This window comes from Amphiura filiformis, chromosome 1 (assembly GCF_039555335.1).
Source record: "Amphiura filiformis chromosome 1, Afil_fr2py, whole genome shotgun sequence".
NCBI lineage: Eukaryota > Metazoa > Echinodermata > Ophiuroidea > Amphilepidida > Amphiuridae > Amphiura > Amphiura filiformis.
The window spans coordinates 69227811-69246144 of NC_092628.1; the positions used below are offsets into that span (position 1 = coordinate 69227811).

An 18334-nucleotide genomic window follows, 5' to 3' on the forward strand; every position below is an offset into this window, starting at 1 on the left:
GACTTAGCACGCAGGTTTACGCCACTCATACCAGCTGTTCCTAGCCTAAAAGTAGGATGGAGTGCCCAATCTCTGATGATGGTTTAATTAAATCTATCTCTAAGGGAAGCGGGACGGTTGGGCCCATATTGTAAAGATACAAGATCCTCTGGTCCTCTTACTGTTCATATCAAAGATCAGCCCCTTGAATGTGTCCCATATTTTAAGTATCTTGGCATTATTTTTGATCAGCGGTTAACTTGGGAACACCAAATTGATAAAATCTGCATGTCACTTTATAAATATATTGGTCTTTTTACCGTATCAGAAAGTTTTTAGCTGTTGACACCCTGAAGTTGTTGTATACATCTGTTGTTTTACCTAAAGTTGATTATTGTGATCTAATTTGGTCAAATGCAGGCTTAACTCTCCTGAACAGGTTGGATCGCCATCAAAAACGTCTCGGTATAGCAATCATTGGTGTCCCAATGCGCACTCCAACTCATTTTGTCTTTGATTCCCTAAACTGGGAAACTTTTTCTGATCGTCGTAAATATCATATCTGTCTCAATGTTTTTAAATGTCTTGGGGGCTGGTACCCCCAACCTGTGCAATATTTTCACCAAGTGTATTGATGCTTATAGCAATCATACTCTCAGATCATCGACCGCTGGGAATCTGGTTATAAATAAGATGCGCACTGAGACTGGCAAGAGAACTTTCCTGTTCAGGGGGGCTAAGGCCTGGAATGATCTTTCCCGAAACATCAAAAATCCCCTTCCTGTCAATGCAAATGTTTTCAAGAACATATATACTAACTTGCAATAATATCTCTTTTATGTAGCACATTGTAAATGTAATTATCATATGTTATTTAAATTTCTTGTACCTAGTATGTGTATAATTTATATGGTATTAATTTTATGACTTTTATGTATATTTTAAATACTTTTAAATTCATGTTTGTTGTTTATCTGTGTTGTATCCTGGGCAGCAAGGGAGAACAGTGCTGGTCACTGATTGCATGTCCCAGGTTAAAGAAGAAATAAATAAAATAAACAAGTATTTGATGGAAGATTTATATTTGTCGGTGTAGATTTGATCCGACCATACTAGAACCCCAAGAACAGTAAACAAATTCCCAAAGGGTGGTCGGTTCTTTTAAGCATCCTGAACACTATGAAATATTTAGACTTATATTGTGAAAATGAAAGGTTTGATCCAAACCGCTTTTTGAAGAACATGCTGAATATCGCAATGGAGACCGATTTAACTAGTGCATATTTGGCGGTGGTAAACAGGCATGTATAGGTAAACCATTTGCCATTCTCCTGCTCAAAGTACTGCTTATTGAGTTAACACGTAACGTGAAATCAGAAGTACTACATTCAGATGATCTCAAGATAAAGATGATGCCCGTTCTACATCGCGTAGATGGAATGTCCGTTCAATTCATCAAATTGCAGGACCAGAATTCAAACAGTGTGAAAACAGTACCCGCTGCAAAAAGCAAGTGTGACTTCACAGACTCTTTACGAACGCTGATTGCAGCGTGATTCCGAAGTACTGCTTTACTAAGGACAGCTTACTAATCACTGCCTATGCCTGTGTATGTGCGGCGGCAATTTGCATTTGGTGACTGAGCCAATCCGTTGCAGATTCGTTCTGGTGAACAGGAACCACCAGCCGCTGCAGGTTCAACTGTAAGGGTGTTTCGGAACCACTCTGAAATTGTAAAACTTTATGCATTCTCAACATCTAATTAGAATGTATGTATATTGGATCTTGTAGATTCAAAAGGAAGTAGATATTTGCCTGTGATCCGCTCTATACAAGTGTTCTCACCGCACATGTTTTACAATTAGCACTGATGTATCATGTATTCTTTCTTAAACAAACCATGATGATCGCAGTCACCATTTGCGCTTGAGATGCCCAAAGCACAAAGACGCAGTATACATGCCCGATTTGACTCGATACTTCAGATACACAGAGTAAGCTCCATGGCCAGGGGACATCGCCTCTGCCAATTGATCCAGATGCTATCCAAATACCCTACCGGCACTGTGTGTGATTGTGTAAAAGGTGGGGATGGATACGCATGTTTAAAAGTGGCGGAGGTGTGCGATTTCATTCAGCAATCCGAATCTATGGGTTTGCTTGTGAAAGTTTGACGTCGAAGAAAATGTTCTAATTAGGCGACATACACCTGAAATGTAAGTCGGTTAGACTAAGTGACTAAAAGCAAAAACACGCATTACAAAAAGCAGTCTCAGTCGTTTAAAATTATAAAAATACAGGAAACTTTATGAAATTCAATCTTTTTTAGAAGTGGAAACCGGGTCATTTTATTCTTAATAAGTTTATAGGGTCAAATTGGGATTGTGTCCGCATTTTTCCGTCACTTTCATTGTAAGTAAGTGGTCGTAGAATAATTTACGCCACTACAACTTTCGTTTCCCACCAGTCTTGCGATTATTATGCATCAAATAACTCATATTTTTCACATCTTCAGTTTAATTTTAAAGAGTGTTGCTCACAAATAATAAGCCCCCCCCCCGATGGGGTCTCTCCCTGGTTGAAGGTATACGCAGATGTACCACGATTTTGGGGTACCTTTTCAGCGATTTTTTTATATCGATGGGTAGCTTTTCAGTGACGACGGAAATGTAAGTGATTTGGGGTGTTTTTTGTTGAACATTGGTATACTGTTGGGTAGTTATAAGTAGGTATAGAGAAAGTCAGCATCCGAAAGTCTGCGTGGCATATCCCCGTACATTTTTTTGAAGATCCCCCCACCTGGAAATAGGACATGCTCCAACTCAGGATCGCCAACAAAGCTCACACTTTGGACGGCTTGTGTTGTGATAAAAAATATTGGCAAATCCTGTGGATGCCTGACAAAAAACAACAACATAATTTTATGGCGTTGTCACAGCTCTTTAGAACTGCAGGATGGGACATGTACGAATTAGGGTTCTCGCCCGATGAACGTCCCCGTATTGATTATGTCTGGCCTCTGCTTTCCTGCTTTCAGCGGCGCCCTCTATACAAAAACTAGAGTTTCTTAAAAATATCTGGAGTGTGGCGTTTAAATTTGTTCATATAAAAAGAAAAGTAATGAATGTCATTGAAAACCAAAGAGATCAGAAAATTGTGTAATTTTTAGTTTCTTGATACAAGCAAAGAGATTATACCCAAAGACTACCGAGTCAAATCTGGCTCTTGTGTAACGCTATGGTAATACGCCATGTAGGGTTGTCTACCTCTGGCGTTTTGGGACAATCAGCCCGAAATCAAATGATAATTTGGGTCTTTAAGTTTGTGCGTTACAAAGGTTTGCGCATTCAGCGCTTAGCGGGCATTTTTGGCAAAACGTGGTACACGCAGAACACAACCAGCAAGTTGTGCTTTGAATCGAAGTTTGCCAGGCGCATAGTGAAATTATCCCGCGGAGGTACGCTATTTGCCCTTCATTAGCATATCTAGTCAGGGCCGTGACACTCGTATTCAATCTCTGTATAAAAATTTAAGCCACTTCACGGCAGTTTGATTGACAGTTGCTAAGGAGTTTGGTTCACCTAGTAACGCTTACTAGTCGCTTAGCCTAAATTTTACGTATGTGCACGACAATGTTATGCGTTCTACTTCAATAATGAAACAGACTTATCCCGTAGTTTGATTGACAGTTGTTGGGGAGTTTGGTACACCAAATTTTTCCAAGATGACATCGACTGCCAATTATTCGGACCCTTTCCGGCAAAAATACAGCTTATAGCCAAAGTCGACATAGGGGCATCGGTTTGAATACTTTCATAGCATATTGAGAAACTGCTAACTCCTCAGATACTTGGTTTTTCACAATAATGGAAAGAAACGACCAAATGTTCGCCGTTTTTCGCATTAAAAAAAAAATATCATCATCATCGTCTACGCTTTCCGGCTATGTTGCCATTTTGCGCACGCTACTACTGCTCTCCAGGCTATTCTGTCATTGGTCTGTGTAAGAGTTTGTTCATCTACTTTTTTCTGCATTTGCGCCACCCACGTTGGTTTTGGGCGTCCGACAGGACGCTTAGTTTTTCTTTGAAATTCAGCTAGGGCTTGACGTGCTGGAGTTTCTTCTGGAAGTCTGTATAGATGACCCACCCAGTTTAGTCTTCTTCTTTTGATGATTTTGCTCCATGGTTCAGTATTTGTGTTTGTATATAAATCAGCATTTGTCATTTTGTCTAGTTTTGTGATGGATATTGTTCTTCTAAGTAGAGTTCTTTGGAATACATCTATTTTGTGTTTAAAGCGACGACATAAACATGCATCACCTCTTACACAGGTCAAACTCTTCCACAGCACAGGCCGTCACATGCATGAACGCGCATTGAATGTGTGACTGACTTCATTTGCGCAAACGTGTGGCTTATCCTATAGTATATTATTACTCGAGAATCCTTGGTCCAGTTACGCCACTGCACGAATGCACACAATTTAATCATGTTTAACCCAGTGTTAGATGGTACACAGGTGCCTCTTGATGTTGATTAACAGTCATTGTCGCTAATTATGTACCATGTGGTGATAAAAGTGCGTCATGGATATTTTTATTAAGAAAATACGTAGATAGCATGTTACCACAAGATACTATAGCCAAATTTTTGCGTCCTGTCCATTTCGGTTTGTTGGGATAAAACTTCTTGAAATTTTGGACCAAAAAACCTCATGACACGATTATTTACTCATTTACATTCACAGTGAGCAAAATCCAAGGGGTAGGTGTGCACTCAGTCTATTTTGGCATGGAGTGACCCTGATGTAAAACAATGCGAAAATGTCAAATATCCCAATTATTTTTAACTGATACTTGTTTGAGAGCATCCAAATAAACTAAACATGAAGCAATTTTGTTGGGATCTTGTTGGCGCATAGATCTACCAGGACTCAAAAAGTGCTTTTTGCGCCGTGCAACAACTCAAATTGAACTTTGAGTGGATGTGCACTCAGTCTATTTTGACATGGAGTGACCCTGATGTAAAACAGTGCGAAAATGTCAAATTGTCTAAACTGAATTTTAACCTTTCTCAAAGTCATGCGCCAACATGATCTCAATTAGTTTTCAAGTGGAAATTGTTTGGGAGCATCTAAACAAACAAACAGGAAGTAATTTTGTGTGGATCTTGTTGGCGCATAAATCTACAAGAACTTAAAAAGCGCATGTTACTCCGTGCGAATGCCTTTCCAAATGCTGGCCAGCACTGTGAATGTGTTAATCCTCACCAAATTTGGCTATAATATTTTGAGGGTGTATGCTATCAACATTTTTAACCCACTCGTATCACACACACCCTAATATACAGCCTGTCTCAAAAAAATTGTGCAAGTGAAAAGCGCCCTCTGTGGCAATTAGAAAATACCGTTGTGACATAATGCTTACATCGACGTCAAGGGCATAGTCTTAGCTCTCAAATACCGTTTAGTCTGTTCAATTTGCTTGTTTTAAACTCGAGATATGCTTACTTAACAACGAAAAGGTAAAATCACAATTGTGCCACTTTTATAATATAGGGAAGAGGGCTGATATGTAAATCAATAATAGCATTAAGTTTATCAAGAGCTCCTTCGTGAAATCAAAAGAATGCATCAATTACACAACAATACAAAATTGTTTTTAATGTTTTATCATGATAAAGGTATAATGATTCTCTTTGTCCTCTTACGACAAATTAAACGATAAATAAATATTTCACATTCTGCTGTAAAATTAAATACATGTGCATGTCAATGATTTTACCACGGTAAATACTATTCTTTTTGTCATTCAAGACATGTTAAAAGACAAACAAATATTACACACTTTAATGACAAGTTCATGAAATTTGACAAATTAATGAAATTAGACAAAATATGCACGCGCGCTGGTGTTGATGCGTCTAATGCACGAGCCTCGAAGAGGGAAGTGCATTAGACGCATCAACATCAGCTATCATTGATTTACATGTACAGCCCTATTCCCTAGTAAAAGTGGCACAATTGTGATTTTACCCTTTCGTTCTTAACTAAACTTATCTCGAGATTAAAAAGAGCAAATTGAACAGAACAAACGGTATTTGAGAGCTAAGACTGTGCCCGTGACGTTGATGTAAGCATCATGTCATAACGGTATTTTCTAATCGCCAATGAGGGCGCTTTTCACTTGCACAATTTTTTTTGAGACAGGCTGTATGGTACAATCTTAGCGACAGTGACTGTTAACATGTAAGTTTATAGAATTGTTAAGATTATTAAGGGATCTAAAATGAGCGTTTATTGCGTTTCGACAGTATTTTTTGTGGGACATGAGAGCACCTCAGACCTATCGAATTGCATTCTGAATACGAAGCATGTCTTTCTGATATCAAATAATTTTCATTTTTGAAAATCACAATATAATACAAATTTTATGACAAATTATAAAAATTTGATATTTTTCAAATTTTTGATATATAACAGTCCTCGAAGTAAATTATATAAATCTAATGACATATTCTTAAAGTGTATGTAGCAGGGAGGAAAAGCCGACGAGTCAATTGAAAATTTTGACCTTTCATATTGAAGATATGGATTTTTTTCCCAAAAGACCTAATTTTTTTTTGTGTTTTGGGAAAAAAAATCCATATCTTCAATACAAAACGTCAAAATTTTCAATTGATCGTCGGCTTTTTATCCCACCTACATACACTTTAAGTATAAATCATCAGATTTATAAAGTTTACTTCAAGTACTGTTAAATATCAAAAATATCAATTTTTAATGATTTGCCATAAAATGTGTATTCAATTGCGAATTTCAAAAAATCAAAATTATTTGATATCAGAATGACATTCTCCGTATTCAGAATACAATTCGATATGTCTGATGTGCTCTAATGTCCCACAATAAATACTGTCCAAACGTTCATACCCCAGCCCTTAACACATTGCAGCGTCTAAATATTTTACACTATTAAAAATAATAGAAATGTTTAACTTTCAAAGTGTGTAAAAACACATTAATATTCAACTCCGTCTTTGTTACACTGTGGTTAAATTAATAACTAGATGATGATGTCATACGGACGTATAACAGTTAAAAGCCACTTGAACCAAACCAACTTTCCTATTCGCCGTATACACGCTGGTGAAGTGCTGTAATAATCGGATTAACTATCATAGCAATAGGTGAAAACAATTTTTGAATATACCGCGCTGCACTGGTACGTTCACGAGGTACCTCTGCATTGAACCATATCATTCGGAAAAACAGTGGCATGATCGACGGGAATTATATAAATAAACATTATTTTTCATCAGGTTCGCCGTCGCAAATAATAAAGGAGACAAGGAGAAAAAGTGATCCCGCCTGGGAATCGAACCCAGGACCTCAGGTTTACGAGACCTACGCCTTAACCACTTGGCCACGAGAGCTTCATGATTAGGCTGGTTGAAATTCATACCCATAAGCGGTCACCATATCATGCTGATCACTCGCACCTGTAAGATTAGTATCTTTGAAAAGACTGGTATTGTATTCAATCTATGCTTGCAGACATACACAGATGATGAGTGCAACCTGCTTGTAGAACAGCGTGATGTATTCAAAAATTGTTTTCACAATCTATGTTCACATATTGCTATGGTAGTTAATCCGATTATTACAGCTTATTACATCACTTCGCCAGCGTATAGAAGTGATGATGTAACAGGATTAACTACCATAGCAATATATATAGTTTTAAACAATTTTTGAATATATCGCACTGCACTGGTACGTTCACGCGGTACCTCTGTATTAAGCCACAGACGTCAAAGAACATGGATATGATAAAGACCTGGATCGTAATTCTATAGAATATTCATATGATGCTAATCACTTTCACCTGTAAGATTAATATCTTTGAAAAGAGCGGTATTGTATTCAATCTATGATTGCAGACATACACAGGTGATGAGTGCAACCTGCTTGTAGTGCAGGGTAATATTTTCAAAAATTGTTATAACCTATTGCTATGGCAGTTAATCCTGTTACGTCATCACTTAATTCTACTGTGAATAATATTACGCTGGCGAAGTTACGTAATTAATCGGATTAATTACCATAGCAATAGGTGAAAACAATTTTGAACAATACATAACTTGTTTGGTACAGTCTATGGTGGGATGTGCAGATTTTAGAAAAACATAAATTTCTTCCATGCATCATACGAAGCTGACCTGTGAAATTTGCACGCATAGTATAGGCAAAATTTTCTCAAACCATATGCAAATAAGTATCATACTGGAAAGGTTTGATATTAATGCATAAATACATTGCAACAATTTTGAATTGAGGCTGAAATATGCAAAATTTTCTAAGATATGAATAATATATCGAAATGTTAGTACAATTTTGACCAATTCAAAATTACGATAGGAATAATGTGCTTTTTCTACTTGTCTAACATTTTCAAGTGCGTGACTTTCTTCTAATGCGGGCCATACACGATCAATTTGATTCATGACTCAATATTTGGGATCCTAGATTCAGGTCTGGATACTAAATATTGAAGATATCTAATCCAGTTTGATTTTATTGACGGTTGAACAAAACAATAACATCACTGTATACAGTGCATAATGCTAGATTTTGTATCCACTCTTGTATCTAGGCCGTTATTCTAGGGCCTTTTGATATTGATCAAATTGATCGTGTATGGGCCGCATGCGGCTTTTACTGTAGTGGCATTGTCAGCAACATGCCTGTATAATGTATCTCAATTTGATATCTTTACAAACTAATCCCTTATCATTGTGAGCGATCATTGTCTTTTTAAACACTTCATCTTGTTTTAAATATAAGCGTACACCAAAGAATATTATATATATAAAAAAAAGTTTCGATTATGCTAGATTTTATTTCTCTTAATTATTCTTGTCGTGCTTAGAAGAGTTGACTCGTCATATCCAACGATATCAGCCACTTGACTTCTCTTTTGTGTACCGTGACCAACATCCCTATTGATCGGGGTCTACATGTACAACCTGCTCGCAACACTTGTACCCTGTTACATAATCACACCTATAGGCGGTCCTGTGAAATTAAGAATTAAAATAAATGATTAGAGTCATAAAATCAGCTTTTGGTCAATTCAGTTTTATTATTTTTATTCTTCGCAATCGCAAAAATATGAAATAGGCTAATCACGGAGCCTAATATTATAAGTAACAACTGTCAGGAAGATTTTCTGGTCATTTAAAGCCGAAATAATGAGGTTAGGACCAGAGAAGATGTAAAGAAAGGAGGGAGAACGGAATTATACCCTTGAGATAATCCCGTAGGTAATCCTGTCGCACCTATTCATAGTCCTTTATTCTCAAGTAATTACATATCTACTTGAAAGTAGCCTTTGATGTGATGTGTGTTGCCGACTACGGTTGATTAACTTTCACTCCAGAATTGAAACCACATCCAATGTTTCTATAGAGAATCCCTTGAAAGTATGACAAGTGTGTGTTAAGTACCTGATGTTGCTCTGAAGGGATACCACACGTGGATACTATAAGAAAGAAATGTAGTTTTGTAAAGATTCCAAAAAATCCGCCCATTTTGGAACATATATTAATGATTTAGGAGAGTGTTTTAGGATTTTGTTAGAAAAGGGATGATTTTTGATCATCTATATTTTATTGTTTTATGTATTTTCCTGTCATTTCCTGCAAACCCAATAAAGATATTTTGATAATTGAAAATAGTCTGTATCATAAATCGTAGAGGTTGAAAGCGTAACCAAGCGTGCAAAATTATTATTTGCCATGGAACTTCGGTCATATTTTATTTGAAATAAACTGGATGTTAGGATCTGCATGCATGGTGTGCATAGTATTGATGGTATACAGACACTGACCTTTCCCTAAAACTAGTAAGCAGTAACTTGTGTATCACACCCGTCATGGGTTCGAACCCTTTTGTTGTATTTTATTGTTAAACCTAAATAGCGTGATTGCTTTTGAATGAGCGGCAACACACATATTTTGTTTGAGGATAGCTGGATCTATCTCCTTTCTTTACATCTTCTCTGGTTAGGACTAAGGCCCATTCTCCAATTTCACGCATTCCTACACCTCAATGGCAGCCATAGCTGGGTTCCCCCTTAGGTCTAAAATGTGGAATGATGTGGCCTTGGCGGGGATATTAAGCTGCATTCCATCACCCGTGTTACACGTAGACAAAAGAAGCTAAAAGAATGATGAAAGTTTACAACACAATACAATTCAACATCGATTTTTAAGCGGATTTGATACACCCAATATGACAGGAACAACTGCAGTTTTGTGCACGGGACCCAGTAATGGCCAACTGAATTCTGACCATCACTTGGCTCGTTGGATTCGTTTATAGACGAATTATTATTAGCTAATTACTCCAGACTGATTGGTCGTATGTAGGTCAAACTACATTATTCTGAATCCTTGTGGGGAATATTTTGCAACATGTTTGAACAAAATCAGAACAATTTTGAGTTTTGACCCCTGCTATATTCTTATTCAATATACCTTAGATGTCAATATTAATGCAAAAATGTTACCCAAATTTACATTCACAAGCAAGTTCTATCCAGTAGCGTTACCCAAGGACAAAAAAACTGGAAAGAAGAGCAAAAAATACGGCAAAACTTAAGCAAAAAACTATGCTCACACCTAAATACTATAACTTTTGATCAGAAATTGGGAAATTTTTAATCTTGCACCCCCAGGCCTTAAAAATTGGTCCCACTCCTCTCTCTTTTGTGTCTTCTGCCAAAGTGTTGGGTATTTGGCTCCAGACTGACCTCAAATGGGATGGTCAAGTTGACCACATGTGGAAGAAATCCAATAGAAGGCTATTCATGCTTCGTTCTCTAAAGAAGTTTGGGTTCAATACACCCGAGTTAGTGACCGTTTACAAAGGATATATTAAACCCCTGGTTGAATATTCCGATGTCATTTGGCACTCCACTCTCACTTCCAAGAAGGCCATCAAGCTTGAGAACATCCAGAAAAGAGCTCTGAGAATTATCCTTGGGTCCAATTATGTATCTTATGACAATGCTCTTGTTGTGTGTAATCTTGATAAGCTGTGTGATAGGAGGGAGCAACATTGCCTTAAATTTGCTCGTACATTGTCCAAGTGTGATCGGACCACCAAGTTGCTTCCTCCCAGCAGAGGTCAGACTCATGGTAGACAATTAAGAAACAATGCCAATCTCTCCCAACTCCGTGCCCGTACTGACAGGTTTGCTAGGAGTCCAGTTCCTTACTTTGTTAGGCTGCTAAACAGCAACCCATCCTAATCCTGGTTCATCCCTTGAATTGCTTTGCTGTGGATCCTGTTTTTTTTGGCTGCCTTGAGTTCTGACCTCATTTGTTGTTTATATTTATTTATTATGTTGTTATATATATACTGCTTTTCTCGTTGTTGTTTTTTGCTTTATACTTTGTGTACAATGTAATTCGGCCTCCGGGCCGCGATTTTGTGCCAATAAAATCATATCATATCATATCATATATCATATCATATATATCATATCATGTCTGGTTACGCCACTGGTTCTATCCGACTAATAAATACGTTACATGCTAGCGTAAATTACAAGGTAAGTTTTGTCAAAATCTGTTGTTAGTAGCCTAAGCTTTCCAAAATGAAGTGAATTTGTGCATGGTGCTTGAATCATGTAAAAAATCAAACACTAGTAACGAAGGTTTCCATTTGGCTCAGAATAAAATGATTATTAAAATAATCATTTAATAGACCTTAAAATACACTGTGCATTTTCAGAAATTTTTGTTGAATGTTTGTGGTCAAAATATTGCGTAACCTTATTACATATTCATGCACAATGTCTTACATACGTGGCTTTCGGCTTAACCACTATTGTTATAGCAGGCTATGTTAGCACATCTACGACACTAACAAAGGTACCAAATTCTAAATGCCTAAGCCTTTAAGGGCGAATTTCTCGACGGGTGGCTAGAGTTAAGACTCGGGCTTCAAGAGCGGGCTAGGCTTAGTAGCCTCAAGGCCACCTTAAGACTAAGGCTTACTAAGACTCCTGTCGGGAAACTCGAAGTTGAGACTTACCTTGATACACGTCTAAGACACGTACTCCAACCCCAAAAACCACAACTATAACGTTGGCTGTAGAAGTGCTGGTAAGTAACTATCTTACATACGGAGTACGAACAACGCGGACTGAAAAGAAGAAACGATTTCAACCAAAAAAAAAAAAAAAAAAAAAAAAAAAAAAGAAAGTATGTCTCAGACACATTTGGTAAAAATTTGCAAATATGCTAATAAATTATGCGAATATGCAAATTAGAGGTATATAACATATTGGAAACACTTCGACCAAGTTATAAGGCAAAAGTATGCAAAATAAAAGTACCCTGAATATTTAGGCCTATGCATGGATTTTTAGCAAAATATTGGCAAAAATTACATATTAATGAGCTCCTCCAGTCTAGTCATTTTAGCCCATTAACTTTATTGATTATTGATAAAAAGCAATAAGATACAAAGCAAATATAAATTGATATATTTTGAAACCCGTATGTCCAATTTGCTTCAAACAAAAGCCATATTGAAAAGTGTGCTTTGCTCTACTCAATTAATCTGTTTAAAATATGTTTAATGCAATTCCATAATCCATAATGCCTCACATACCACCTTAAAGTCGTATTATGAATTTAAAATCCCCAATTAGAACACCACAGTCATAAGGAACACTACTAGCCTATTATTAAAACGCAAAAGTGCATAAAAGAAGCCTTGTTCGTACGAGTGTACGTAACGTTGCGATGTTGGCATTATTTCAATGACGAATATTTATAAATAAATTAAACTATGAACAGACAAATATGTGAATTTTACTCCAATCCATTGACAAATATTATGTCAATTGTTTACAGGGAATGATTTATATGCCCGGGATTTATGTATACATTATTATTTCAAAGGTTTCCATGGGTACTTGATTCATGAGAAGAATCAAGAATATTTTCATTTGTATTTTCATTCATTATAGGTAGACTTAGGTCTATTAATTTTATAAAAATATGGAATAACTTCCTCTTCCACTATTTTGCAGTCATCAAAGTTTCAAAATTCATAACCATAGAATTTTGAGCCAAGGCTTATAGACCTAAGCAAACATGCAAACATATAAATTAATTTCAATATAGTTTACAAAATTAATTCAGACAAAATAGGCAGATAATTTAATTATTTTTACTTCAAAATCGTCTGAACATTCTTTTAATAGTGCATTTTTCATTGGTTATTTCTAGCCAGACGAGTTAAAAGGTTTTCTACTCCTGCTTTAGATGGATGAGGATGACACTCTCATTAACAATGACAGATGAATAAACACGTTCACATTATTCCCAGTCCAAGAACCGCGAATGCCGAGAACCACTCTAGTTATCCCGCAAGTGCATGAATACAAACATTATATTAAAAAATATGATTTTACTCACCAAAAAGAGGGTTTTTCGAAGGCATAACTAATGCAACCCAGGTACAAAAAACAGACCAGAAACATGGTAACAACCCGTGAAGAAGCCATTTCGTCCAAATTGTTCCTGAAAATATATAAAAATTATAATAATAACACAACAACAATTACAACAACAACAACAACAACAACAACAACAACAACAACAACAACAATAATAATAATAATAATAATAATAATAATAATAATAATAATAATAATAATAATAATAATAATAATAATAAAAATAATAATAATAATAATAATAAATAATAATAATAATAATAATAATCATAATAATAATAATAATAATAATGATAATAATAATAATAATAAAATAATAATAATAATAATAATAATAATAATAATAATAATAATATTAATATAATAATAATGATAATTAGTTGATATACGGCCTTTGTTCCAAATATGACAAACGATGGCCAAAACGCGTTTCTTTAAATGCAATCTTGAAACTCAGTAAACTAATGTTGTGTTAGAAATACATCTGCTATTATGATACATGTAGTGTGTTTCGTCGCAAGTCACTGCCACTGTGAAATCCAACATGGTGTTACTCTCAACTTGAGACAGACATGGAAAATTTTCATTTCTCAACTTTGAGAGATTGCAAGCGCAGTTCTAAAAAGAACTGAAAACGTCACGTCGGCGCGCTCGCAAAAGCGTCGGACTATAAACTGGGCGATGGACATGTAGAACTAGAACTGGCTTCAGGTAAGTCCTGACCATGTCCTGACACATAAAATATCTTCTTCGGCATCATCGCCCGGGATCATCGCATCGCGCACTATCCTCGTCGGTTACAGTATCTAAAGCTTATATAATAAAAAAAAAAGAAAAGCAGAAGCGGTGAGAAGTAGCAATCAGTCATTTTTTTTTACAATAACATACCATTTGCGGTTCTTGGAGATGGGAATAAGTCCATAAACTGCCCTAATGCTGCTGCATGATGACTAATATTGTACGCTGTATTGAAATCAGGGTGTGGCCATACCTATTTGACGACATGCATATTCTACCAGGGAACCCAAATATTACGATTTTAGCGTTATTAATAAATTGTGATTATTATCATGATTATACGTCTTACCTTGAAATCTATACTTGTCAACAAAATCCTAGTAAAGCCAACAGAAAGTTAATAAAGTTGATATTTTGTTAGAAACCTGTTGAATGTAGTCCTCAACTATACATGAAAAACTTCCGTGTGAATTCCGAAAACAAAGTGTCGACCGCAGCCCGGGTATGTGATAGGCGTAACAATTGATATTCATTTAAGCATTATTTTGCCTAATTCTATCTACCTTGACCTAGATATGCCTATTCGCCGGCGTAGTGCACGTTAGAACATGACTGTTGCTAGGTCAACTGGCTCACGCTTTGTTTGTTACGAACCACTGATCGAAATGATCGCAACACCAAGCCTATAATGACATATCATAATTCGGAACAGGTGTATGAGCCCAGGCTCGAACCAGTAACCAATGGTTACTAACGTGCACTGCGTCAACGAATAGCACATCTCAGGAATCAATGAAAAATCGACGTCTTCGTGTGGTTGATTCTCGAGCAGCTCCAACCTTTTTACAGGATTGTACCACACCACTCCACGCCATACATAAATTCTTTAGGTCACATTTCCCCAATTTAAAAAAAGTTAAATTTTAATTTTACTTCTTTTAAAGTTTGGCAGAGGCGGGGTTCGAACTCACGGCGCACCACGCCGCTTTGGATATGCTCTATGAGCCTAGCGCCTTAGACCACTCGGCCACTTGTCTTGATGGAATCTACTATGAAACTTATTTGAAGATATAATCGCAACTTCAATATAGGCCTACCACGTGACAAGCAAAAGCAGAAAACGTACCATATTTTGGAATTTTATTTGCCGAAAAACATTAATGTGTATTAATAGCGCTCAATTGTTGTTAATCCGTCAATAAACATGATAAATGCGCGTCTATATGGACAATACATTGTATCGATTTTGACATGTGCTCGCACGGTGTCAGTACATTTATGGTCAGTAAAATACTATAGAGGAACCTACCATTTTTCTTGTATACACGTTCGATGTTTTTATCAATTACATAAAAAATCCATTTTAGACCCCAAATGTTTCTTCAGGAAATAGAAGATTAGATTACCATAAAAACGAAACAGTAATCTTTTGCCGGGTCTAATGTTATTTATACATAGAATTTTCAATGTTTTTTTTTTCCTTATTCTTGCTCAATTAAAAAAAATATTTTGGCGTATATAAAATTGAAATAAAATTCTCTGCCTCATAAACGACCTCAAATGTGCCACAATTGGGTATCACGAATCGTTATATATGATGTGCAGTTAATATTCATATTTTCTTTTATACAGAGGATGCTTCAGGAAAAATATTTTCTTGAAAACCCTCTCACTCGGTTATTTCAAAACGGTAACCACGCTTCCCTAGAATGTGCAATAATTTAGCATTAAAATTTTTCTTATTCTAACAGCAAGCATTTCTAGAATGCAGTATGGCGAAATGTGGTGTAGGATTGTACCAGCCTGTGTGAGTGGCGTATCCAAGTCCCCCTGTGAGAAGTCTTGCCCCCTCCCCCTGCCTTCCACTCAGTGGCGATTGTCTTTATAGTTGATAACTGAATCAACATCCTGTCCTTCCACAACTGTTAAATAACTGGCTTATGACCATTAATAAATATGATAAAGACTCGGTGACTATTGTTAGCCGAGTCAAAATTCAGCTGGGCAAAATCAATTAAAATCAAAACAACAAGAAAATCACATATTTCACAACTTAACAGTCTTCGTCGTTCACATGTTCACATGACCGAAATTCATCTGTATGCAGATGCCACTCTCCACGACACGGCATGCACACCACGTCTTGTGCCATGCGTCTCTGGAGTTCATCAAGGTATGCAGGAGGACTTGTGACATCCTTTGATTTCAGATAGCCGGCCCAAAAAATCCACTGAGGTGTAAGATCAGGGGTTCAAAGGGCCATTGCACATGGTGATTCAAAGCAATCACACCAATGCCAAATAATTCTGCAAGGCGTTCTGTAAACTAGAGCATTGTGACCAAATACCTCATAAATGTACTTTTTAATCTAATGACATTTTCAAAGTTACTTCATTTTGATACGCACTGTATAATAAATGTCATAAATACCAGGGTCATTCAAAAAGTTCTACTTCCACTCTCTTATCTCAGCTTCTGCAAGTAGTAGTATTATAGCCCCCGGGTATAGCCCATTCATATTTTCCAAGATGATAACATTATAGTTTCATCTAGCCGATGAGAAAATTAAATGCTGATTTAGTACCTTTTCCCGTTTGTTGTAAGCAAAGTAAAAATGAAACAAGGATTAAGGACTGCGGAAACGGAGAAAATCAGCACATAATTATTATATCCACAAAGTACACAAAAAGTAGACCAAATTGAGGTTACTATAAAATGCGATTTAGTCCCTTCAGATGGCTTAATTTGCATTGAAGCTGACATATGTAAACATATTGAAAATTATGTAAAACGACAACAAAACTGCACCACTCCAACAAAAACCGTTGCTGTTTCAAAACTTTGAAAGACAATAAAGATATCTTGGTTGTCCCTGCGGACAAGGGTAGGGCATTGGTCATGGTAGAGGCTACTGAGCTCCTGAGTGATGAGAAGATGCTGCATCAGCATGGAGTCCATATACATCTAGGGACATTGGAAACAGTCCAGCGCCAAACAGCCCGATTTATTTGTGGAAACTTTGATAGGCGGGCTAGTGTCACACCACTACTTCACCAGTTAGATTTGGACCTTCTTAAAACAAGGAGACTGTTCATTCAGTGTTCAATGTTCCACAAAATACATCATGGACTCATAAATGTCAACTTTCCACCCATCATCAAACTTCATCCAACCGTTGGGAGATTAACCCACCATCTCCGGTATCAGCCCCTCCGAGCATCTCGGGACACTTACAAGTATTATTTCTTCATCCGCACGATACCAATATTTGGAACTGCCTGCCTGTGGAAGCTGTAACATCAACATCAGTCTAAGCCTTCCAGTCAGCAGCACCCTGCAGTTAGAGCTTTACAGCCTTCTGCAGTCCACCAGGTTCTCTAAGCATCTAGAGTTCGTTTTTACTCGAACATCTTGTACATATCCTGCACTATTGGCACATCTGCACCTGTGTTTTGAGCAGCACATTTAGGCGCATAAAGACTGAAGACTGAAGACTTATAATAAAATAAAATCTAATCCCACCTCCAAATACAAGAACAAACTTATCAAAATATTACAAGGTGTGGAACGTAGTGGAGCGATTACATACGTCAAGTACAGGCAGTTGTATCCGACTAGTGAAGAGTTGCCCAAGTTTTACGGGCTTCCCAAAGTACACAAAACTACTCTGTCCTCTTCGCCCCATTGTTGCGTGCAGGGGCTCCATGTGGCCAGATAACCGCAGATATAATCTCGCCTTTAGTGGGCCAGTAGGGACACCACCTACAGAACAGTAAAGACCTTGTTGACAAGTTGAAAGATTTCCAACTAGAAAGCGATGAGGTGCTGGTCAGCTCCCGACGTTACCGCGTTACCCTGGTGAATGAATCTCTGTTGATCATCAAAGAACGGTTGCGCAATGACCCCACATTATATGAGCGTACTGAATTGTAGGTTGATCAGATCATGAGCTTACTGGAATATTGTTTGACCACCACTTACTTTCAGTACGACGGCGAGTTTTATCAACAACTTGAGGACGCATCCATGGATTCACCCGTATCACCAATCACCGCTAATCTCTTCATGGAGGATTTT

The 18334-nt window shown here is 37.0% G+C and overlaps 1 long non-coding RNA gene across 1 annotated transcript; it reads right to left on the reverse strand.

Moving 5' to 3' along the window:
• Positions 1 to 6669: 6669 nt before the first annotated feature.
• LOC140152090 (uncharacterized) lies at positions 6670 to 14718 on the reverse strand. Its single transcript, XR_011859014.1, has 4 exons — positions 14607 to 14718; positions 13479 to 13583; positions 12085 to 12195; positions 6670 to 9057 (listed from the first exon to the last, which is right to left on the reverse strand). It is a non-coding gene; the product is annotated as an uncharacterized lncRNA (long non-coding RNA).
• Positions 14719 to 18334: the final 3616 nt, after the last annotated feature.